This window comes from Jaculus jaculus, chromosome 16, assembly GCF_020740685.1.
Source record: "Jaculus jaculus isolate mJacJac1 chromosome 16, mJacJac1.mat.Y.cur, whole genome shotgun sequence".
NCBI lineage: Eukaryota > Metazoa > Chordata > Mammalia > Rodentia > Dipodidae > Jaculus > Jaculus jaculus.
Window position 1 is genome coordinate 47276843 of NC_059117.1, and position 26403 is coordinate 47303245.

Sequence of the window (26403 nt, forward strand, 5' to 3'; positions counted from 1 at the left end):
AGAGACCTTGTACCATGAATGAGCATTGTCTCTATATCTGTTTTCTGTGTATTACTGACTTCTTGAAAAATAGTGTCATTTCCTCTTTAAAAAAATGAAACAACAGGGCTATATCAGGTCATGAACTCATTTCAGCCTCCTTCCCAAGTTGTTTTCCTAGGGAGGAGAAAGTACGGGGATGAGGAGGTAAGAGGAGGCCAGGCACAGTGGCTGTCCAGTGGGGAGGTGGGGAGGGTAGGGCGACAAGCTGGAACTGATGGTGAGATGAACATGTTGTTAGTTTCTGCTTTGGTATAGGTTTTCTCTACAAAACATGAAGGTGACCTATTTATTTCCTGTGTATTTGGAGCTCTGTCAAGGATTAGGCTTGATCAACTGGGGAGTCAGAAGCCAGCCTTTGATAGCAGGGAGAGAGAGTTCAGTAGTGGCAGATGACCTTAGTGAGTGTGTGTCTTAGGAATCTACTGGTTTTAAGTGATGGGTCCAAACTCAGCACATACTGGTTTAAGTAAAAGGGGAATTTATTGGCTCACATAACTGACCAGTCTAGAGATAAATCTTGGAGTCAGCTCAGGGGCTCAAATGATGTCATCAAGATCTGGTTTCTCTCTTCCCATTCTGGCTCCACTTCCTGTATGCTGACTTCATTCTTAGACTTGACCTCTCCTCATAATTGCAAAAGGCTGCCAGTAGTTTCTAGGCTTGTATCCTTCCACCTAGCAAAAGAAAGTATGAATCTTGGTTCCACCCCACCAGACAGACATGTTTCATCCTATTGGCTCACATTGAGTCACGTGTCCATGTCCGGGACATAGGAAGCAAAGACTGATGGAAGTCCAGGTCAGGTACCTTGGCTCTAGACCAAGGAGGGCAGCTGTACCCTAAGTGGGGTAGGAATGGAGAGATTAAAGTGTTGTTAGGAAAGTATAACAGCCCTAGGCTTATCCCTTGGTCTAACCCACTGTTCAGCAGGCAATCTTTCTATCTGACATACATGCATTTGAGTCAGAGTTTATTCTAATAGGAGTTTAGCAGCTTGTTACTATGCAGTTTTAGCTGTACTGGGATTTAGACACCATCTTTCCCCTGAGAGCATTGTTCTTGATGGGGTAGAGTGGTGAACATCAGGATTTTAGGATTTGATGTACTTATGGTGGTAACTATATGAATTCTGAGATATATGAGGACAAATGGGAACAGCTGGTATACTAGTGCCTTATTCAATCATCCATGTTAATTCAGTTCATTATGCCTTAATCTTTCTAGAGAGTTATGTAAGAGGGTGATGCATTGTATAGACTAGAGACATGGAAAAGGAACCCCTTTCCATATCTGGACTTCGTCATGAGACTCATAGAGTTGTTGTGGGAAACAGGTCAGTGATCCAAGTAAAGCACATCACCTGCAGTGTAGGAAGCAGCATCAGAAGTTGCTGTTGGGAATACATCCTAATTGTGCTATGAGCAGGGTGTACTGCCAGGTGATGTCTTGAAAGCTTGTTTTAGGGCTAGCATTCTACAATACGATGTCACTCTTTCCTCCACTGTCCACTCGTACTGAGTCTGAGAGCTGCATCTTTCCTGGTGAGTTGTTAGAAAGCTTTCCCACACTGTTGTTCTCCCTCAGAGTGTACGTACTATAGAATTCACAGAGGATTTCATCCTTACTCTCTTGTTTGATCCTTAGAACCACTGTGATGAAAAGAAATAAGAATAGCAATTCTCATTTTAAAGCTAGGGAAACTCAGGACTTCTAAAGATGGAATGACTTGCCCAAGAACATATATATATATAGTGGCTGGAACGTTGTGATGCTGGGCCCTCTCTTAGGAGGTTCCTTGTGTATTCTATACCATTGGCACATTCTGCTCCTCTAGTATGAATTTTCCTTTGTGACTTTCTGCATTGAATTTGATAGACATCCACCCATGGTTTCTGATGGATATGTCTGGAGAGCCATTAGATGCTGCTCTCCCAAATATGCTTTGAGTTCTAATAGTGAAAAATACAGTTGTCCATTCATTCTGTTTTGTTCATCGGTTTGATTTGTCAGGACTCTGCAAACCTTTCCTGCCATTAAAGCAAAGCAGATTACCTCTATTTATGTTTTACAACATTTTGTTTATAGTCAGTAGTTTTCCAATGTAAAAAGCTTGTTTAGCACTGTTGTCATTTATCTTGGTATGGTTTATCCAGGTAAAGGTTTCTCTGTGAGATTTGGGCTGCTATAAATGATAGCTAGGCCCTTGGTTTGATCTATTAACACATGCTTCATTTCTTTTTAACCACAGATCTACTTAAAGAATTGTACACTGGTAGTACTTACAGTACAGGATAATTATGGCATTAATTACTTGAGAAAAATGAAGTGTGCCTGGCATCCAGTAGATAACTCAGAGCATTATTAATACTACTCTGTAAGTCTTGTGGAATGACTGGTGTTTCAAGACTTTCTAGACCAGTGATCACAAGCATTGTATATAGGAAAGTCTCCTTGAGTATGCCTTCTTGTGTATGTATAAGTGAAATGATCATGTTTACCAACAAAAGCCAGGTTATCTGGGGCAGAGTTAATAGTTATCAGTCAGTTTTAGGGTGGATGACATCTAGTTGATGAGGATTAAGATTAAAACCAGTTGGGCTGGAGAGGTGACTTAGCAGTTAAGGCATTTGCCTGCGAAGCCAAAGGACCTAGGTTCGATTCCCCAGGACCTACATAAGCCAGATGCACAAGGTTGTACATGCATCAGGAGTTTGTTTACAGTGGCTGAAGGCCCTGGTATGCCTATTTTTTCTCTTTCTCTCTCTCTCTCAAATAAAAATAAAATAAAATAAGTTTAAAAAAGATTAAGATCAGTTTACTGGATTCATATGTGCCAAGAATGTGCATTCTATGAAGCCACACAAGGCTTTGACCTAGACTTCTAGTCTAAAGATACACAGATCTTTCTATGAGGATATCTTTTGTAGGAGAGCAAAGCTCAGGATTAATGAAAGATGTTTTTGAGGTATGCCATACATACTTTGAGGCACATAAAGTGTGTCACTCTGAAGTGTACTGCTTAATGAATTTTCATGCATGTAACTACCACCCAGAAGAAGGTACAGAAAATCTCCATCATTCCAGGGCTTTCCTCCTTTGCTTACTCATATTCACCCAGGCACCCATACTAGAAGTGACTTTTTATTTATTTCTTTGTACATTATTTAAAGTTTGTTGATTCATGAGCTTGATTGTAATTGGAATCATATAGCTTACATGGTTATGTGCTTAGTTTCTTCACTCAGTATAGCTTCAAAAGCACAGAGTTTTATGAGGCTATTGTTGGTTTATAAATTCAACTAGGAATGAAAAGACTTTGAGAAACCTTGGTTGATGTTGGTGGGCACCATAGATCCCAGAATCAGAGATGTTCTGGATCTGTCATGAAATGGAACAGTTAAAAACAAAACAAAACAAAAATACAAATATCTCCTAAGAAAGGACTTTGTTAGAATTGGAAACTTCTAGGACTTGAACATTCCTTTCTTTACCCAGTCTGTTGTATCCTATGTCATTGCCACAGCCTCTGTATAGGCACAGATAGTTCCAGCTGTTAGTGAATAATTTAATGTATGGGAGATAACATTTGAGTGTTTGATGAGGTAATGAATGTTTTAGGTACTATTCTATGTCAACTAGTTCTTCTTGATTTTGGCTTAATCCCCTCATATTTAGTGTGAACATGAAAGACTTTATAGGAAGAGTCATTTACTCCTTCATTTTATTACTTTTTGTGTTTAGTGTTTTAGCTCTTGACATCTATCATTTTCTTATTTTATTTTTGAATTTAAAGTATGAAAAAGAGACACTTAGAACTCTAACTATATTCAGGTGTATTTTTATTTTGTTCTTTTTTTTTTTATTTTTATTTTCAAGGTAGGATTTCACTCTAGCCCAGCCTGACCTGGAATTTACTATGTAGTCTCAGAGTGGCCTCAGACTCATGGTGATCCTCCTACCTCTGCCTCCCGAGTGCTGGGATTAAAGGTGTGTGCCACCACACCTGACTCAGGTGTATTTTTAAATAAGTAAATGTAATTCATGCAATAGCTTTTTTTTTTCTTTCCAAAGGTCTTAGAACCCTCTTGAATTATTCTTATATATAACCAGCTGGATCATATTACATGGTACTTATAATGAAAATAGAAGACTTTAATGTGAATTATGAAATATTTGAAGACAAATCTAGTTTTTCTGCTTTGATTTTTTACAGTGTTGGGGATCAAATGCAAGGTATTGGATATGGTAGGCAAATGGTCTCTACCTTTCAGCTCTATCTCTAGCCACTGCTTTTAATTTTGAAATAAAACTTTGATTTCTTTTTCTTTTATTATTAACATTATCTAGGACTTAAAAAGATAGAAAAGGAATTCTCTTGCATCTTCTTCTAGAAGCATTATAGTATTAGCTTGTATATTTAGGTTTTCAGCCCATTTGAAATCAATTTTTTTAATGATATGAGGCAGGGGTCAAAGTCAATCCACCACTCCGAGTAGCTATCCAGCAATATGTTGAGAGCATTTTTCTGCACACATTGAATTGCCTTTAGACCTTTGAAAATCAGTCGAACATATAAACTTGGTTCTATCTCTACTGTTTTGTTCCATTGATTTCTCTGTCTTATGCTGCTCTTACTGTGTTTTAATTACTGATGGTAAGCCTTAAGATCAGATAGCTTAAGTTCTACTGTCTGTTCTGTTTTCTCCCAAAACTGTTTGGTTATTGTAGGTCCTTTGCATTTCGATAGGAATTTTAGAACCATGCTGACAATCACTAGAGACAAATTAAAATTTTAACTAAGATGATCTTGAATCAATAGATCAGTTTGGGGGAAGACAGTTTAGCAATAGTGAGTCAGTCATGGAATGTGATATAGCACTCTATTGGATTTTCTCTAATCTCAGCAATGTTATCAGTGTTGAGGTCTTATACACATTTTATTAGGTTTATCCCTTATATTTTAAGCTTTTTTTTTTTGTTTTTGTTTCTTTGTTTTTTGAGGTAGAGTCTCACTGTAGCCCAGGCTGACCTGGAATTTACTGTGTCGTCTCAGGGTGGCCTAGAACTCATGGCGATACTCCTACTTCTGCCTCCAAGTGCTGGGATTAAAGGTGTGTGCCACTATGCCCGACTATTTTATGTTTTTTGATGTAAATGGAACTTTAAAAAGAATCTTCTTGTTGCTGATGTATAAAAATATGCTCAATCAAAAAAAGGTTGGTCTGTACAAACCACCTTGTCAAGTTGACTAATTGCAGTATTTGTTTAAAAATACTTTAGGGTTTCCTTTGAAGACAATCATTTTGTGAATAAAACCATTTTATTTCTTCCTTTCCAATGTTTATGTATATATGTGTGTATGTATTCTCTTTGTCTTATAGCGCTAGCCAGAAATTTCAGTGTACTGTCTTAAGAGTGTAGATTTCCTTTTCTTCTTAAATTAGAGATAGCACTCTTTCACCACCGAACACACTGCTTTTGTAGATTTGATATAGGTGTTCAGTGTTGGTTGAGGAAGTTTTTTCTGTTTCTACTGAGTGTTTTTATTATGAAAGGACATTGAATTTTGAGGTGTCCTTTTTTAAAACATGTATTACGATAATCGTATTTTTCTTTTACTATGGTAAATTTCATTAAAATTTGAATGTTTAACCAAATTTTCATTCTCAAAGTAGACCCTTCTTGGTCTTGATATCATTTTTATATTTTGATGAGCTTTATTTTCTAATATAATTGTTTGGATTTATGTATGTATCTTCCTAACAGGCCTGTAATTGTGTGTACACAATTACAAATGTGTGTGTGTGTGTGTGTGTTGTGGCGTCTTTGGTTCTGGTGTCAGCAATGTTCTAATTTTCTTATGTTTAAGAGCATAGATGACAGCTATTAATAAGGAGGTAGCATTATTTTACTGATCAGCTAAGAATCTCTGTTTATTAATGTATGAGATATCTATGGAATAGTATATTTGTTGTATGTAAAGGGATACTGGGCTGGAGAGATGGCTTAGTGGTTAAGGTGTTTGCTTGCAAAGCCAAAGAATCCTGGTTCGATTTTCCAGGACCCATGCAAGCCAGATCCACAAGGGGGCACATGCATCTGGAATTCATTTGTAGTGGGTAGAGGTCCTGCCATGCCCATTCTCTCTCTCTTTCTGCCTCTTTCTCTCAAATAAATAAATATATAAAGTGATACTTCAAAGGTGCTATAAAATATTTTAAGTAGGTTGAACAACTCCTGCTATCACTTGTGCTAAAATTGTATTTAAATATTTTTAGTAACCCTCCCTGTATCACTAACAGTGAATTATGTGGTTGTCATTCATTTGTAGTTTATGGAGTAGCTGGCTAAGACTTCATTATATGCTCATATTAGAGTCTTATTTTTTCCTCTATTCCCTTTGGTTTTATTTATCCCAAATAAAAGCTTAGTCATAAGTCAGCTGGAGTTATTTTTGCATCAAGTTGGCAATAGCTTCAGGTAAAAAGAAAATCTTACAATTGTATTATAGGGTGCCACTATTGCTGTATTTTCTGTTTGGGATTGTATGGATTATAGGGGCTGGAAAGATTGCTCAGCAGTTAGAGCTGCTTGCTTGCAAAGCCTGGTGGCCCAGGTTCAAATTCTTAGTATACATGTAAAGCACAAAGTGGAGCATGTATCTGGAGTTTATTTGTAGGAGGCCCTGGTGTGCCTATTCCCTCTCTCTTTCATTTTCTTATCCCTGCTCTCTCTGTGCTGAAATCAATAAAACTATTTTTAAAAATTAAAAACATAGAATAAAGATTATAAGTTCAGGTTTACTCAGAGGTTTAATATGGAATGGAGTTAGGAGAAAATAATGTTTTGGTGAGTTAGAAATTGTGTATTAAATAATCAGTGAATGAAGGCTGGGGAGATGGCTCAGTGGATTAGTAATAAGTGTGCATAAAGTCAGATGCTGTTGAGCAAGTGTGTATAACTCCAGCATGCCTACAGTGGGAAGGGAGGTGGAGAAAGGAGAATCTCCTGGAAGCTCGTGGGTCAGCCAGCCTGGCAAACACAGTGGTGAATGAGAGACCTTGCCTGAAACAAGGTAGAAGGTGTGGTCCAACCCTTAAAGTTGTCCTCTGAGCATTACATGTGCACTGTGTCATCCATGTGTCCACACTTGCACACATGAACACACACATACATACACACACACCTAGCACATGCATACACCAAAAAAGATCATCAGTGGGTGAGAAGGGATTGGGAGTAATGATCCTATTCCATAGTGACAGTGCTTCCAGACAAGTACAGGAAAGAGGGAATGATTATGGAAGAGCTTGGGTATGTGTTGTCATGCTTTAGGAACCATGCTAACTTCTATGTGTGTGTTGAAAAGGACATGTGGGACATGTAGCCTTCCCATGCTCAGCAGTGTTGGTTGTGCTCCTTTTTAAAATTTATTTTGTTTATTTTTATTTATTTATTTGAGAGCAACAGACCAGAGAGAGAAAAAGGCAGAGAGAGGGGGGGGGGGAACTCCAGATGCATGCGTCACCTTGTGCAACCGACTTACATGGGTCCTGGGGAATCGAGCCTCAAACCAGGGTCCTTAGGCTTCACAGGCAAGTGCTTAACCACTAAGCCATCTCTCCAGCCCATGCTCCTGTTTGTTTTTTTTTTTCGAGGACATGACCTCTGGGTAGTCATGTCCTCTACTCACATGAGTTTGAAGCGTCTTTCACCTAAGAATCCAAGGAAGAGTGAAAGAGTTGTGGGCTGAGCTTGGCCCCAGAAGCAGGAACCCACGACATTGGATGGTGTATCTGCAGACTTATGATTGGCAGGTTTTGCCTTCTACTATTTCCACTAGTTTTGTGGATGGTGCCTGTGGGAGTGTGTGTGATGCACAAAGGCCATTGCCCTTCCTCAATGCTATCTCTGCCTTCTTGGGGGAACATTTACAGGAGGGTCATGGGACTGGGACTATTGACATAAAACGTTCCTCCAACATGAAATGCCCTCTTCCCCTGTTCTTTACCCTTCCATAGCCTCCTTATTTTTGAAGGCTTGATTGCCTAGCACTCATGTAAAACCAGATGCACAAAGTGGCAAATACATCTGGAGTTTGTTTGCAGTGGCTGGAGACCCTGCCATGCCTATTCTCTCTCTCTTTCATAAAGATATAAATAAGTAAACAAATAAAATATTTTAAAAAACACCTTTACATTCTCAGGAAGGCTTTAGTTATTTGGAGATGCTAAAATGGGTTTGCAAACTACCCAATGAGACATGAAAGTGTCTGCAGCAACCAGAACATTTAGAGTATAATGAATGTTGGAACAGATGCTTTAGGCTAAAGCACACAGTTGGATTATTTAGGGGCTTAATTTGTCTGACTTGACCCTCTGACCTGACCCCTTTACTTAGTATACTTGCAGAATGATTCAATATGATTTTTCTGCAGAGGTATCTTGTCATTAATGAGTTATTCCTTCCATACTCTTAGATTTTGGAGTTACTTTCTCTTTGGTTTCCATATTTCAGCTTTCTTCTTTCTGTCATTCTTTCTGGTCTTCCTTTTATTCCCCTTTAAAAGAAAAATGATGACACTTGCCTTGCAGAATGGTGGTTAGAATTTGAAATAATATTAGTCTTATTCCCTAGCAGAAGCTATTGGTAGCTAATAACAGGTGTCTTCTTGCTGTATACCAAGGACCTCCTTGCTATTTTCTTTAGTGAGTGCTGTCCTAGAGGCTTGTGACATTACAGAGTAGGACCACCTCAATCATTTACAGACAAGGGGGAGCTGCATGCCTTCAGGCCCACATTTGTTGATGTGGGTGCATTGAAAGTTTGCAAAGGTATGTTTTATATTGTTTGCTATATTGCATTTATGAAGGTGAGTACCTTTGTAATAAAATTGCCAAAGTCAGTGTGTATCTACTGTATCCTATGTGAAGACTTGGGATTATGAGAAGGGAGAGAGAATGTGGAATTAGAAGTGCTTCTTGGAGGGCTTTATAACCACAATTTGTCCATGTTTGTTTGTTTGTTTCCTCCCTCCCTCCCTCCCTCCCTCTCTCCCTCCCTCCCTCCCTCTCTCCCTCCCTCCCTCCCCCCCCTCCCTCCCTCCCTCCCTCCCTCCCTCCCTCCCTCCCTCCCTTCCTTCCTTCCTTCCTTCCTTCTTTCTTTTCTTCTCTCTGTCCCTCCTTTCTGCCCTCCTTCCTCCCTTCCTCCCTGTCTTCCTTCCTTCTTTCTTTCTGTCCATCCTTATTTGCAGTATTGGAAATTGAACCTAGGGCTTCAACATATGCTAGGCAAGACTGAGCTATATCCCCAGTCCCACCCCATTCATTTTTATTTTGAGACAGTCTCACAAAGTTGCTCAAGCTAGTTTCAGCTCATCCTGTAGTCCCGGCAGTCCTTGAATTTGTAATCTTATCTCTGCCTCTCAGGAAGCTGGGATTACAGGCCTGTACCACCAGGCCTGGTTTAATAATTTATGAGCAACTGTGCTGTTCCAGGCATTATCTTCAGTAGTCACTGTCACATGATTGAGGAGTGAGCTGAGAAACTATGAGGCTATATATTGATGTGGATGTGTAAAATTAGGTGGGTGAGGGGGCATCATAAAGTAGGCAATTAAAGCTAAGGGAAGAGGATGAAGAGATGAAGTGATAAATTCTGAGCATCCATCAGAAGCATTATAGTTGTATTTATTTTTTGATTTTTTTAAGATAAATGGCCTGTTGACTAGAACTTGAGATGTTCTTGTACTGATATTTTGAAATTGACTCTTACATACGTATGTTACTTTTATGTTTGTTTTTGATACTTTTCAAAGCTCTGTAAATTTAGTGGATTTTCTATTCTTTTTAAGTTTGAGGTGATAGTGCAATAGTCAGGCAGGACAGAAGGAGTTACTATGCTGAAGAGAAAGTAATCTTGGAGTCTGGTCAGTTCCTGCTGCTGTATGCCTCTGAGACAAGTGTAATACCACATCACTACAGTACTTGTTATCAGGCTAGGGGTTCAGGCCCAGTGGCCTCTCTTTTGGGATTTTTGATGGATTGTGTGTGGGGTCAATGAGGAGGCTTGGTCCTGGAGTAGTTAGCATCTTTGCATGGCCAGTTTTCCAGCATGGATTGAAGTTTTACCTGAGAATTTCACACTACACCTCAGGCTTTCTACTAGATCAGATTTCTTTTGATGTCTGAGCCATGTCCCTCTGAGATATCTCTGAAAGTCATTAACATATCTGGGTTTCCCAACATGTTTTGTCTTGGCTTCAAAGAAACTGAGCTGGGTTTATTGTTTGATTATATTTGCTGGATTAGCCAAGGTTTTAAATATCTATATATATTTTACTTTTTTATGTGAGGCTTCTCCCTATTTTTAGATAATCTTATTGTTTCTGTGACCTTTATTGTGTATAACCTTAAATCATTTTGAAAACTAGGTCAGGTCTACATTTTAAAATCATTTCTGTGGGTGGAAGGCCATGAGACAAATAGAAATTCACGTGGTTTTGGTCAAAAAATGTTTGGGGCAGACTTTTATAATTTAAATTCCTTTTTATGTTATCCCCCATTAAATGGTGTGTGATGCTTGTTTTTCTGTCTTCTCGTGTGGTATGCATCCAAGGAAAGATTTGCTTTATAGAAATTATTTACCTCATGACATTTCTGATGGAATGACCTTCAGTTCTCACCTGTCATTCCGGAAGGCTGCCCCACAACCATAGCCCTTGTTCTTCCTGTGACAGACACCTTCCTTGGGGTTCTGAGCTGCCTTTTCCAGGGTCACATGGGGCTCTGGTCACTAAGTTTATGCAGCCCTGGCTAGTCTTCCTAGAATATGAGAGGGTAAGACATAGTTACTAGGTGTCACTACCTTCTTTCCTGCATGGCTTTTTAAAAGTAGCTTTGGGGGCTGGAGGGATGGATTAGCAGTTAAGGCGTTTGCCTGCAAAGCCTGGAGGCCCTGGCATGCCCATTCTCTCTCCTCTCTCCCCCTCTCTTTCTCTGTCAAATAAGTTTAAAAAAATTAGCCTTTATTTATTGGCCAAAAATGAGTTGATGTCTGCTATATGTTGGGAGCTGAAATGGTTAGTGTATTTTTAGGTACTTAATGATGACAGTGGCTGCATCAATAATTACAAATGATAGATTCATCATAGACACAATACATTTCAGAGGACCAGTACTGAAAAGAGTCATAGTAGTTGATGTGTGCAGTTCTAGGAGAGGAACACAGGCCACTTATCTAGACAGACTTAGAGTACCTGGGGGCTATGTAGGGAAGTGAAATTCCCTTTTCTAGGTCAGGTTCTTTGTGTGTAGGGCTCCAGGGCTTCTTCACAATGATTGGAGATCCTTAAGATTACAAGTACCTTGCATGCCTCAGCCTTTTGGTGTGGACTTTAGAGATTGCTTGACTTACTTCCAGAAGTTTTCTGGGGGGTGGGGAGAGCTTGGGGAAGAGGCTGTACATGAGCTGGCCTTGCTTACTTTTCTCCTCCCCTCTCTTCCTGTGACTATTACTTTCTGTAATTCAACTGATTGCTTTTCTTTCCAGTTTGCTGGCTTAGACTTCATCTTGTCTAACTGTCTCTCCTAGCGTTGTATGTATATACATCCAGGGCATCATTAGGGCCTGTGCTCATTCTCTCCCTTCCACTTCTGTGCTCCCTCCACCTCTCCTGGGACTGGATTTTACATACCCTCTGCATTTGATGACATAGAAAGGGCAGCTGGGTTCTTTTTCCCTCTGGAACTTCCCTTTTCTGGGCCTTCCTCATCCCCTGATACATTTTGGTTCTTCTAAGACCTGCTTTTGTTTATTTATTTATTTTTGCCTCTTTCTCATCACTTTTTGCTCACTCTCATCTTGCAACCCATGTTCCTTCTCACCCCCTGAAGCCCTCTGGTTCTTTCTTGCTTCTCTTCTGTCCCATCTACATGTTTATATTTCCTTTCATTCTAAGTATCTGTTCATCCAAATCATGAACTGCAGCTGGCATAAGTAAATATGTAATCTATTTACTTTAATATCAGTATATCTCTTCATACGCATGTTGGTAAGGGGCTTGGCTGACTACTTGCAAATACTGGTTGTACCAGTTCCCCTTCAGGACTTCATTCTCCTCACCAGTGTCCTCTCCATCTCCTTGCTCCGTGTCTCATGGCTTCGTGTGCACCTCTCATTGCGCCCTTGGCTTTTCCAAATAGTTTGACACTTTTTCCATGTTTCCCAGTTTGTGAGCCCATACATGTGAGAGGGGAGGAACTAAAGAACATTCATTCAGCTTATTTAGATCAGAACCTACAAATGTGCGCCTTTCAGCTTGTTCTTCTAACTTGGGGCTCTAACAGCTTGCAGCTTGCTGCGTGGGCACCCTCCCCTGATGCAAAGGAGGGAAGGCCTGTGGGCCCCAAGTGGTTGACCCCTTCCTCAAATGCACAGCAAGGAAACTGGCCTGTGTGAGGTGTCTGGAGAGGAGCCAAGGGAAAACAGAGGATCCAGGTTCAGAAGAGATTATGTAGAATTTGCCTAATTGTCACTTCTGCTTAAAGACAAATAAAAATCTATTTTTGGCTAAGAATTCTCTCCTGTTGACCTGTGCATCTACTGGTGAGCGTTACCTCCCATGTAGAAAAGGTTTGCCCACAGAGCTGTAAGTTAGAGCTCCGCGGTGGATGCATCATCTTAATGTTTGTAGCCCGGTAGAATTAGAACATGGTGTTTCTGTGAGTTCACAAAAAGCAAACAAAGATCCTTCTGGGACTAGTGGGAAGTAAATTAATTATTTGAAATCTTTTATCAGTCATAAAAAGATGAAAGCTAGGGCAATTACATTAGAAGATCTTGATATACCCAGGGCTACAAATTGCTCTTTTTTGCCAGAGAGGAACTGCATTTTATTTACTTATTATTGATTGCTCTTATTTTTTTGAGACAGGTTCTCACTCCCAAACCTAGGTTGTCCTGGAACCACTATGTAGTCCAGGCTGGCCTTGAACTTGCAGCAGTATTTTCCAACCTCAGTCTCCTAAGTGCTGGTATAACGGGGTGCTAGGGGGTCCAGGAAAGTCCTTGAATCTAAAATCCTAGGTTTGTTTCTAATTTTAATTAAAGAATTGAATAAAAAAGAAGACTGAGAAGAATAATTATTAAATTATTATATTTTTTGAGGGATGTACAGAGCCAAGGAAAGACACCAACACAGGTAGAGATCCCATGTGGAAGGCCTAAAAAACCATGGAAAGAAAAGAGAGAAGAAAGTTCAAGAAGCTCCTGCCATGTAGGAAGCTGGAGGGGGTAAAAGAGCCCATGTGGAGAGTAAGGGCTATGAGGGAAAAACCCACCCACAGCTGGAAGTTCCCAAGTAATCAGAGAGCCTGTCCTCCTCTTGCAAAGGTATTTATGACCTTACATTGGTGGGTCGTCTTCCCGCTCAGGTGACCTAGAGGGACAGCTGGTTGGTTAGGGCTAGGGCTGTCTCAGGTAGAGGCTAGCACTGGCACCAAGTTCCTGGGGCTGAACTTGACCAACCACAATGTTTAAATCCTATGAGCGGCCTTTCTCCTAGAAGGAGTCCTGATTGTTTGTGGAAAAACAAGTCTAGGGAACTAGGCAAGAGATAAGAAGTCAAATTATCTTTGATTTTCAACAAGTACAAACTTTTCTTTTTTACCTTCAGGAGTCCTGTCACCCTAGCTGTACCCCCCTCTCACTGGATTTCATAAACCACTATCCCCAGCAAACTGCATTTTAGATTTAAAGATTTTCATCCTTTGTTTTAGGATATCAAATAGGAAGATGGTTTCCAGAGTCTTAGTTTTAGCATACTACTAGGCAAGTCAATTGATATCCTGAGCCTGTATCCTGGGCTCTTTAAAAGGCCTGTAAGTTCCCTCGCTCCCTCCCAGGTGGCCCTGAGGATTAGGTGGGAAGTGTGGGCTGGTCCAGGCAGGCTGTGTTCAGTATGTGTTTGTGGCAGAGAAGCTCTCTGATGAGCCTACTGCACGGTTCCTGGGCTCTGATTTGTTGGTGTTCTTTTGCTGGTTTTCATGTAGGGCTGGATCTAATAACACATGCTGCTTGTACATTTGTGTATGCTGATGTATTCAGGGTCCTAACTACATTGTGTTTCTGGAAATTCAAAAGGATTCACTGCTCCAAAAGGGGCAGAAAAATTTTGAATTTCCTTTTCCCTTTATTTGCAAAAGATCTGAAAGTCTAAGTCTTGTTAATTAATAACAGGAGAGGTTAACAGTCAAAGATTTTTCTCTTATTCTGAACTTGGCATGGGTTGAAGCAAAGCTGGGTCCTCTTGACCATTGATTCTTTTTTTTTTTTTTTTAAACTGAGAAAGTAGATTCTATCTCAAATGACATAATTGCAAACAGTCCTGTTAACATATGGCTCTGATTTTTCACAGAAGCATTGTTGAAATGCATGGGAACTACCAGGCTAAAAGACATAAAAATGGACAATCCAGATGGTTATCTCCAAATCAGAGGGTCCAACTGGCCCAAGAAACTGTCTAGAGAGGTGATTAGTAGACTTTGGTCCCAAGATCAACCCCAGCCTTATTTTTGTGTGGCTTGAAAACTAAGAACGGCGTTTTACATTTTTAAATCTTTGAATAAAATCTCAGAAAAAAATTTTAAAAAAGCCTCTGTGAGGGCTTAGTGGCTAAGGTGCTTGCCTGCAAAGCCTAAGGACCCAGGTTTGATTGTCTAGGTCTCATGTAAGCCAGATGCACAAGGTGGCGCATGCATCTGGAGTTCATTTGCAGTGGCTAGAGGCCCTGGCATACCCAGTCTCTTTCTCCCTCTCTCTCTGTCTCTATCTGTTTGTGCAGATACACATGCCCTATCCTACTCTGCTGCTCTTTAAAAAAAAACAACAAAAAAAACCTGCAGAGAATAATAACCTTCATGACTTGGAAAAGTGTTATTTTTCTGTGTCTGTCAGTAAAGTTTTATTGGGATATAGTCATTTATATATTATATGTGACTTCTGTCCTATGATATTGGCTGAATTGAGTAGTTGCCTAAAGTGTTATTTATATTTTATTTATTTATTTGCGAGAGAAAGAATAGGAGTGCCAGGGCCCCTAGTGACTCTAAATGAACTCCAGACGCATGTGCCACCATGTGTATCTGGCTTATGTGGGCTCTGGGGATTCAAACCAGGGTCCTATGGCTTTGCAGGCAAGCACCTTAACTGCTAAGCCATTTTTCCAGACCAGCCTAAACTATTTATTGTCTGGCCCTTTAAAGGCAGAGTGTGCCAATCCAGAAACTAGATAGTTAGGAGTTTTAGTTTTAATATGTATTAATACATGACCTCTTGAAATTTACCTTAGGTCTTTTATCTTTTGTTTATTAATAAAATATAAAGAAAATTAAAATGATCCATTAATCTCTACTTAGACCATTGCAAGCACAACACACTGGTCTTTTATTATGAGAGAGAATGTATTTATGTGTGAGAGAGAGAAAATTGGTGCACTAGGGCCTCCAAGTACTGTAATTGAACTCCAGACATGTGCACCACCTTGTGAGCATGTGAAGCTTTGCACATGTGTCACTTTATGCATCTGGCTTACGTGGGATCTGGGTAGTCAAACATGGGTCCTTAAGCTTTGCAGGCAAGCACCTTAATCACTAAGCAATCTCATCAGCCCATATTCTTTATAAAACAATAAAAATGCTGTGACTGAGGTTATGGTTCAGCTGGTAAAGTGCTTATGGTGTAATCATGAAAGTATGAGTTTGAATCCCCAGCCAGCTGTGGCAGTGAGCTCCTGTAATCCCAGGACTGGGTAGGGTCTTTGGGGCATGGTGCCCAGCTAGTCTAGCCAAATTAGGGATTTCCAGATTCGGCGAGAGACCCTGTCTCAAAAATAAGATGGAAGGAAAATGAGGAAGACTCATGACATTGACCTTTGACTTCCATATGCAAATATATACCGATGAACACACACACATTATCAGATGCACACATGGCCATATACATACACTTCATACATACACAAATAAAATGCCCATGCTTATTTTTTCAAATAGTATAAATATAAAGAGAATAATAAAGATAGAAAGTAAAAATTTTCCCCCTATAGCTTTCATTGTCTCAATACCTCCTAACATGCTGAATAATACTGCCAACTTTTTATTATGAAAATGTTGAAATGTATGCATTGGAACACAAAAGCATAATTAACCCCATATACCCACCATTCAGCCTCAACACTCTTCAGTTTCTGGCTAATCTTGGGTCATCTCTGGAACCCACTTTCCACTTTTTGTTAAAACAAATCCTAGGTATAACAGTTCATCTATATTTCTGAATGATAATTACTCTAGTTAAAGACATACCAAAAAGGGGGGGGTGCTGGGGAGATGGCTCAGCAGTTAAAAGCACTTGCTTGCAAAACCTAATTGCCTGGGTTTGGTTTCCCAGTACCTATGTAAAGTCAAATGTACAAAGTGGTGCCTGCATCTGGAGTTCGTTTGCAGTGGCAAGAGGCTCTGGTGTATTTTTTTTTCCCCTCTCTCTTCTTGTAAATGAAATAGTAAAGTATAAAAAAAGAGATAACCACTACACTTATACATGGGAGAAATAGCAATAATTCCCTCATGAAATTTGAATACTTAATATTTGTAGGTTCTCAGTTTTCTTTTTCTTATTTATTTAGGTTTTTCGAGGTAGTGTCTCACTCTAGCCTAGGCTGACCTGGAATTCACTATGGAGTGTCAGGGTGGCCTCAAACTCATGGCAATCCTCCTACCTCTGCCTCCCAAGTGCTGGGATTAAAGGCGTGTGCCACCACACCCGTCTTTCAGTTTTCTTTTTATAATTGTGTGTGTGTGTGTGTGTGTGTGTGTGTGTGTGTGTGTGTGTGTGGTGTATGCATGTGTTTGTGCAGATACACATGCCCTATCCTACTCTGCTGCTCTTCTACCTTATTTCCCTGAGACAGTCTCTTATGCATCTGGATTTTGCTGGCTTTTGGTTAGTCTGGCTGACCTGGGAGCCCCAGAGAGCACCCTGTCTCCACCCTACTCAACATTGGGATTACTGGTGGGCAAAATCCTACTTGGCTTTGTATGTGGGTACTGGGGATTGAACTCAGGTCTTTATGCTTGCACAGCCATCTCAGTTATCAGCCTTTACAGTTATCTTTTAAAAACTTTGTTTTGTTTATTTATTTGAAAGTGACATACAAAGAGGGAGGGAGGGAGGGAGGGAGGAAGAGGGGGGGAAATGAATAGGTACACCAGAGCCTCCAGCCACTGCAAACAAACTCCAGATGTGTGCGCCCCTTGTGCATCTGGCTAACATGGGTCCTGGGGAATGGAGCCTTGAACTGGGGTCCTTAGGCTTCACAGGCAAGTGCTTAACCTCTAAGTCATCTCTCCAGCCCCACAGTTATCTTTTTTGTTTGTTTGTTTGTTTTGAGGTAAGGTTCTCACTTTAGCCTAGGATGACTCACTCTGTAGTCTCAGGCTGGCCTCAAACTCACAATGATCCTCTTACCTCTGTCTCCCCACTGCTGGATTAAAGGCATGCATCATTATTCCAGGTTCACAGTTATCTTTTATTATCATTATTTTATTTTTCATGAGAGAAAATTGGCTTGCCGGAGCCTGTAGTCACTGAAATTGACTCTAGACATGTCATAACCTTGTGTGTATGCATGACTTTGTTCGTTTGGCTTACATGGGTTCTGGGGAGTTGAACCTGGGTGCTTGGGCTTCGCAGGCAAGCACCTTAACCACTAAGCCATCTCTTCAGCCCCACAGTTATCTTTTAAATGCTGGTTTCTTTCTCTTTTTATTTGAATCAGGATTTATATAAGGTTTCCACAGTGATACTGGTCTTTGCCCTTTAAGTCTGTTTTAATCTATTTGTTCTCTCTACATCTCTTTTATTCTCCTGGCTGCTTATTTTTCAAGGCAATGAGGTTGTTAGGTAGAGATTTGACATCTTTGTATTATGTAACATGTTCCTTTCTCCTCTGAGTTTCCTGAGAATTTGTAGTTAGATCTTGAGGCTCAGTTGTGTTGAGGGTCTCTCTTCAGATTTCCTAGGTGGTATTCATCCTTCCACTAGGAGGTACATTTAATATCTTTTTGTGAGGTTAACACTTGGTGTTTATTGTGTAATTCAAATCATTCAATACAGGTTGTTAACATGGAGATATTTAATTCTGTCATTACTTTTCCTTTTATTAGTGAAAATTTATGATTTTTTTCATATACTTTCCAGTTCTGGGTTTACTATTTAACAAAAGTATTAGTTTTGCATCACTGTGACCAAAATGCCTGGTAGTAAAAGCCCAAGGAAGGGAAGGAAGATTTATTTTGACTTGTGATTTTAGAGGATCATAGTCCATCTTAGCATGGAAAGTTGCTTGAGTGGATCTCAGCCCTCCATCGCAGGGCAGGCTGGTTGAGTGACTAGTTGGTGGCGTGGGAGTATGTGATAGAGGTCTTTCACATCATGGTAGACCAAAAAGGAGCTGAGGATTGGAACCAGGGGCTAGCCTATAATCTTCAGAGGCCCACTGCTAATAATTTACTTTGGCCAGCTAGGTCCTTTCTCCTAAATGTTCTATCTCCCAACATAGTGCCACTAGTTGGGAAATGATGAAAATGAGCCTGTAGCAAGTATTTCAGATACAAACCACAATAAATGGTGACTGTTTTTTTTTTTTTTTAAGCTTTTGTCAATTATGTATTTAGATATATTTAAGGTGCCCCTTGAAGTTGCTGACGCTCAAATTGTCCCCCTTTGTGGCTTCGGTGAGCCTTCTCAAGTTCATTCCTGAGTCTTTTGACATGAGTCTAGTCAAAAGTCTAGCTTTTTCACTTCTCTAAATTTATAATAATAGTTTAAGTGCTGCTTCTCGTTTACAGCCCTATTTCTGCTGGGGAGAAGAGAAAGTGGATAAAGGATGTCAGTGTTTATGGGTGTGTTACTACTTGTAATTCCCCAGATTTGCAGGACTCAGGGCCCTCTGGGAACATGTAGACTATATGTACTACATACTTAGGAATAAATGTGTATTTGAACTCTTTTAAAAATTATAAGCAAGTATAATTTATTTATTTGCATGCAGAGAGAGGAAGAGAGGAGGGGCATATGGATACAACAGGGCTTCTTGCCATTGCAAACAATCTCCAGATGCATGCACCACTTGGTGGGTGCTGGGGAATCAAACGCAGGCCACCAAGCTTTGTAAGCAAGTACCTTTAACTGCTAAGCCATTGTCTTCAGCCCATGTATATGAGCTCTTAATGCCTGCCTGTGCATGGATAAGACACTTGGACAATACCCAGGAATGTAGCATCTGGCTCTAAAAACATGTGGATTATAATTATTGTGCTAACAATAACTAGCTTTTGTCTTGTTTCCAGGTAGGGTTTCACTCTAGCCCAGGTTGATGTGGAATTCACTATCTAGTTCCAGACTGGCCTTGAACTCATAGTGATCCTCCTGTCTCTGCCTCCTGAGTCCTGGGATAAAGATGTGCACCACTATGCTCCATAATAGCTAGCTTTTATTAATTGCTTATTATGTACCAGCTCTTCACATTTCTAAAGTTGTTTTAAGGCAATAAAACAGCTTGTGACAGAAGTATCATTGTCTTGTTTAATTCTTACCACTATTGTGGTATAAGTAATCTTAATTTATAGGTGAGAAAAACTGATATTCAGAGAGGTTAGATACCCTGCTTAAGATTACATGGCTACTAAGTAGTAGATTCACATCCAAATCTGTCCCACATCAGAATCTGAACTTTATCTTGTTGTAGGAAAGGGGCTGTTAAATTGTTAACATGATCATACAAATAATACAAATTAAAAAAAACACAAAAAACAACAGCTGGATGTGGTGGTGCACACCTTTGATCCCAGCACTAGAGAGGCAGAGGTAGGAGGATCAATGTGAGTTTAAGGCCACCCTGAGACTACACAGTGAATTCTAGGTCAGCTTGGGCTAGAGTGAGACCCTACTTTGAAAAACCACAAAAAAAAAAAACCATTTAAAAAAGTTAAAAAAAATAGGGCTGGAGAGATGGCTTAGCGGTTAAGCGCTTGCCTGTGAAGCCTAAGGACCCCGGTTCAAGGTTCGATTCCCCAGGACCCACATTAGCCAGATGCACAAGGGGGCACACATGTCTGGAGTTCGTTTGCAGTGGCTGGAGGCCCTGGCATGCCCATTCTCTCTCTCTCTCTCTCTCTCTCTCTCTCTCTCTCTCTCTCTCTCTCTCTCTGCCTCTTTCTCTCTGTCACTCTCAAATAAATAAATAAAAAAATTAAAAAAAAATAAAGAACAAATACAGGGACTGGAGAGATGGCTCAGCAGTTGAGGCACTTGCCTACAAGCTTAGAGGCCCAGGTTTGGTCCCCAGTACCCATAAGGAGCCAGATGCACAAGGTGGCACCTGCATCTGGAGTTTATTTGCAGTGGCTGGAGGCCCTGGTGCACTCATATTCTCTGTCTTTCTCTTGTCTCTCTTTGCTTGCAAATAAATAAATATTTATTTATTTATTTCAACCTACTGTGTAGGCATGCCCATCACAGATGTTTCTGTGAGTTCCCTTTTAGCTTGCATTCTAAGCTTTCTGAGTTTTTTTTTTATTTTTGTTTATTTATTTATTTGAGAGCCACAGACAGAGAAAGAGGGAGAGAGAGAATGGGCACGCCAGGGCCTCCAGCCACTGCAAACGAACTCCAGACGTGTGCGCCCCCTTGTGCATCTAGCTAATGTGGGTTCTGGGGAGTTGAGCCTCGAACTGGGGTCCTTAGGCTTCACAGGCAAGTGCTTAACCACTAAGCCATCTCTCCAGCCCTCTGAGTTATTTTTGCATCCACTCAACTTCTGTCAACCATTAGTGAAGGCCATTGCTAATTCATTATAACTGTGGAACCCAAGACACACAAGTCACAGTCAGAACATTTTATGAACTGGGAGGTGGGGGCAGTTCATGTCATGTCCTGCTCAGGGAAGCTGTTCCTGTGTTCCTCATTTATTTTGTTCCTCAAGCTATTAAACTGTCTCTCCTGTAGAACAACTAAAAATACCCAGGAGGGACCAATTCTGCTTCACATATAATCAGACCTTATAGACCTCACGTGGCATAGTATGAAAACATGCAAGGTGAACAGTCACAGCTTTGGGATTTCATATATGGGTATGGTGAATGGTGGGGACAAGTCATCAGTTATCTGCCTTGGTGCCAGTGGGGGCCACCTGCATATTGGACCCTTTTTCAGTAGGGAAGAGTTGTGTTTACAAGCCCAAAGGAACCTCCTGTGTGGATGGCACAGGGAAGTGCAGAGGTTGGCACAGTTAATGGGGTAGCATCTGTGTTAAACCGTGGTTCACACCGTGTTGTTCTGGAAACTTGAGTTCCAGTATCAGCTATGCCACTTGCTTAGTCCCTCCTGTGTGGAATGGGAAGCCGGTACTGCACCTCCTTCCTAGCCTCACAGGTGAGGGTGACATCTGCAGCTTTTAGCATAACGCCTGGCACAGAGTAAATGCTCTGAAGAGGTTAACTAATGTTTTAGCATTCTGAGGCAAGTTGCTTTTCCTTGCCCAGGTTTTCTCAACAGAGATGGGGGATGATTGTGAATGACATTTTAGATGTTGTCCAGGCAGTGATTCTGTAGTTTTTTAAAAATATTTATTTGTTTATTAAAGAGAGAGAGAAAGAAGCAGAGAGAGAATGGGCACACCAGGCACTGCAAATGAACTCTAGATGCATGCGCCACCTTGTGTATCTGGCTTATATGTGGGTCCTGGGGAATAGAACCGGGGTCCTTTGGTTTTGCAAGTAAATGCCTTAACCTCTAAGCCATCTTTCCAGCTGGATTCTGTAGTTTTAAAGATGTCTCCTTGAATGCAGAGTATGTTCCTGAGTCTGTCCTCTTTGATCCTCTTTACAATAGTGATAGCATGGTGATTATTCTTGCCATTTTCCCAGAAGAGGCAGCAGCCTGGCAAGTCTCTAATGAGCTGTCCTCACGAGGCCCCAGAGCTTGTGAGAGGCTTCCGTCCTCTCTTCTGGAAAAGGAAGCCTAGCATCCCTGTAAAGCAAGCATGGGTGATAAGGAAGCGCCTTGGGTGCGAAATGGAGGTTTTCAGAGAAATTGAGGGCTTCCAGAATCATGACTGTCAGGGGAGCATTGAGCTAGGATTGTCCTAGTTGATTTGTAATTCAGGGGTTTCTGGCAGATTGACAAGGTCATGGTGTTCTTAAGCTTGTCATAGTGTTCTTAAGTGAAAGTTTAAGTAAGTTGGGTACAAGAAGAAACATAAGGGCTCATGAAGACTGACTATAATTTTTAAATATATTTATTTATTTATTTTAGCAAGAGAGAAAGAGGCAGATATATATCATATGTATATATACATATCTATATGTATATATATATTGAGAGAGAGAGACAGACAGACAGACAGAGAGAATGGGCATGCCAGGGCCTCTAGCCACTGCAAACAAACTCTAGACACATGCACCCCCTTGTGCATCTTGCTTACATGGGTACTGGGGAATTGAACCTGGTCCTTAGGCTTCACAGGCAATCACCTTACAACTAAGCCATCTCTTTAGCCCAATTGTTGTTGTTATTACTCATTTAAGAACTGTAGGGCTCAGGAAATTACTCAGTAGCAAAGTGCTGGTCACAGAAGCATGGGGGCCTGAGTTTGAATCCTGAGAACTCATGTAAAAGCATGCTAATAACCACAGCACTGGGAAAGAGGAGACAGTGATATCCCTGGGGCTCACCAGACAGCTAATTTAGCCAATTGGTAAGCTACAAGTTCAGTAAGAGAGCCTTTCTCAAAAAATGAGGTGAGTACACTTGAGGAAGATACCTAATGTCAACTTTTGGCCTCCATATGCATGCACATGTGTACACACACACACACACATACACACCCCGTTCTATTTGATGCAATTAGCCCCAACTTATACATTCTCTTTGTCTAAAATCACCTGGGAATTGGGGCTGAGGATAACATGACCAGGGTGGGGGTTGGGAGGAGGTGCTCTGGCATCATGGGAAGTCCTGATTGTTTTCCTGATGTGCCCAATGTGGTTCTTTTCCTGCATGCCCTCTGTAATTTCTATTTCACACACCCTTCTTATAAAGCAGTGTCACCAGTGGAAAAGTAAGCAGTAATGGTATGAATCAGTGTCTTTGCAGTGGAGCACAGATGAGGTTTCTGCACATGGAGGGTGAGGATGGCGTGATGCTCATGGTGGGCAAGGAGCGTCTTCCTTAGAGATTGATGCCAGGGTCACTGGGATTGAACATTGGACCTCTTTGGCCAGGCCCTCCATCCCTGGGTTCCTCCTAAGCTGCTTACTGGCTGCATGAGGACTGTAGCTGTACTCGCTATAGCTGCGGCAGTGTCTACAGCACTCAAGCTTGGAATTTAGATGTCACCACAGCTCAACTATGAACCATCTGGAGGAGATAGCTGTGAAGTACTGGGGAGAGGCATGGGCCCTGCGGTACTGGTGGCTGGCTTTGGGAACTGGCTTATTCCAGGAGTCCAACAGAGCAGTGTTAGGACCCTTTCACCTCAGTGTGGCCACTCTTTGTACGTATATGTGTGTGGTATGTGAATATGTGCATGTTCATATGTATATGGGCACATGTGTATGCATATGTCTGGAGGTCAGAGGTTGATGTTGGGTGTCTTCCTCAGTTGCTTCTCCTCTTATTGAGCCAGGGTCTCTAACTGAACACAGAGCTCACTGAATTGGCTTGTTAAGCTCCCCATTTATCATGGGGCTCTTGCCTGTCTCCTCCTCCCAAGGGCTGGGATTACTGACATCCACCACCATGCCTGGCATTTATGTGGGTGCTAGGGATCTGAACTCTGGTTCTTGTACTTGTATTATAAGTAGTTTACTGAGTCATCTCTCCAGCTCCAGTTGGGTCAAATTTGGGATAGGGCTTCCTGACCCCACTGTGACCATACGTTTATGAATAAGCATGGAGCATATTTAATGATCAGTTACAATTACTCTGTGCCCTTAGTCTTGTTACTTTAGTGTGGCTTTTGGCAGAGGCTATGGAGCCAAATAGTTACAGCTATGATTTAGCCTTCCAAAGCTCATTAAAGGTAGGCTCTGGCTAGCTGGAATGAGAAGCTATCTCCAAGCAGACCCTGCTGTGTTTATGATAGGGCATTTCCTCAGCATTCATCTTGGCCTCTCAGTCTCTTACTCTAGTTATTCCTTTGCTGAGAGTTTTGGGTTATGGAAGTAAGTCTCCATTCCAGTGTGATTATTGCTCAGCACACAGTATCACACCAAGACACAGAAGAGTAAATGGATGGAGAATGGCCCTGCTTTCTTACAGTGGATGTGGAACCTACATGTCCTTCACTTCAGGGCTGTTTGTTTGCATGTTATTGTTTTCATGAATGGGTAATAATACTAATGTACAACATGGTTACAAGTAAATGCAAAAGCTATTCAAAACTGAAAGTTTTATAAATAAGAGATGGAATTCTCTTTTTTTTTCTTTCTTTTTTTTTTCGAGGTAGGGTCTCACTCTGGTCCAGGCTGACTTGGAATTAACTCTGTAGTCTCAGGGGTGGCCTTGAACTCACGGCGATTCTCCTGCCTCTGCCTCCCGAGTGCTGGGATTAAAGGCGTGCGCCACCACGCCCGGCTGGAATTCTCTTATGAGAAAAGCTTTGTAAAGTGATACTTACTGCAAAGTTGCCATGCACACACACACATGTTACCTGAAGAACTTTTGTTTTTCTTTTTTGATCCTATCAATAGTCTCTCAGAAGGAATAAGCAAGATTTGTTACTCACCGTCCCCCGTCGTCCCCCCCCCCCCCGCCAATTTCACAAATTAGAGAAACTAAATGACCTGCCCAGGGCTGCTTCCTGAACTAAATTAGAAATACAAATAGACACTTAACTTCAACGCTCCTTCCTTTCTTACTTCATTTTCTTTTTCTTATGGGATTGAGGATTAACCATCTCACATGCTAGGCAAATGCTTTACCACTGAGCCATACACCAGCCTCTTTTTAGTTGTTTGATTGTTTGAGACAGAATCTCATTAAGTTGCTCAGGTAGTCTTTAAACTTGCTACCCTCCTACATCAGTAGCTAGGATGACAGGCTTGTACCACTGGCCCAGCTCCTGTCATTATTGCATGTGTGAAAAACAGTGAGGCTTGTTGGCTGTGGCCCTTAGTTAGTGCTCACCTTTTCCCCTTGCCTGCCCCATATTCATATACCTATAACTGTTTACTGAGGGTAGTTGCAAGCCAGGCCTCTGCTGGGTGTCATTAAAATGCCAGCCACTGCAGTCAAGGTAGTTACTCTTTTAGAGCCTCAATCTACTGTAGGAATAAAGCATGTATGTGTCTGTGCGTGCACACCCCCCCCACACACACACACATGTGAGAGCCAGAAGTTGACATTGAGTGTCTTTTTCAGTTGCTGGCCACCTTATTATTGCAGGGCTCTCACTGAACCTAGTCTAGTTAGACAGTTTGCTCCAGAGATCTGCCTTTCTCCACCTCCTAAGTGCTGGGGTTACAGGCTCATGCTGATGGCATTTATATGAATGCCAGTGATCTGAACTCAGGCCCTCATGCTTGCTTAACAAGTGTTTTACTGATAGAGCCTTGGATGTTTTTTAAATTTATGTTTATTTATTTATTTGAGAGAGAAAAAGAAAGACACAGCGGGGGGAGAGAGAGAGTGAGAATGGGCACACCAGGGCTTTCAGCCACTGCAAACAAACTCCAGATGCATGCACCACCTTGTGCATCTGGCTTACATGGTCCTGGGGAATCAAACTGATGTCCTTTGGCTTTGCAGGCAAACACCTTAACTGCCATCTCTCCAGCCATTTTTTTTTTTTTTTTTTTTTCCCCAGGGTAGGGTTTTGAAAAACTCTAGCCCAGGCTGACCTGGCACTCACTCTGTAGTACCTAGGCTGGCCTCGAACTCACAGAGAACCTCCTATCTCTGCCTCCCAAGTGCTGAGTTTAAAGGTATGCGCCATTATGCCTGAAGGTTGTGGTTTTTTTTTTCTTTTTTTTACTTAGTGTCATTTAGTTCCCTGTCTTTTCTGCATTCTGGGAATGAGCAAGAGCCTAGAGTGGAGAGACTTCATCCCTTCATCTTGGTTTTTGTCTTCCCTTTTCTCCTGTTTTGGTGGTAACTAGGCAGCTCTTGGTTAGGATTCTGCCAATCAGTGCTTAGCATTTGGAGACCATAAAGGCTGCATTTCTTCTCAGAGAGGAGAGACTGCAAGATGAAGACAGTGGTGCCTTGGGAATAGCTGTCCCTCATATTGGCTGCCCTGACCCA

At 41.2% G+C, this 26403-nt stretch overlaps 1 protein-coding gene across 9 annotated transcripts in view; it reads left to right on the top strand.

Moving 5' to 3' along the window:
- The window catches only part of Cacna1d (calcium voltage-gated channel subunit alpha1 D), a 341201-nt gene that overhangs the window by 34306 nt on the left and 280492 nt on the right, over nucleotides 1-26403 (top strand). The gene's annotated exons all lie outside the window — the stretch shown is intronic.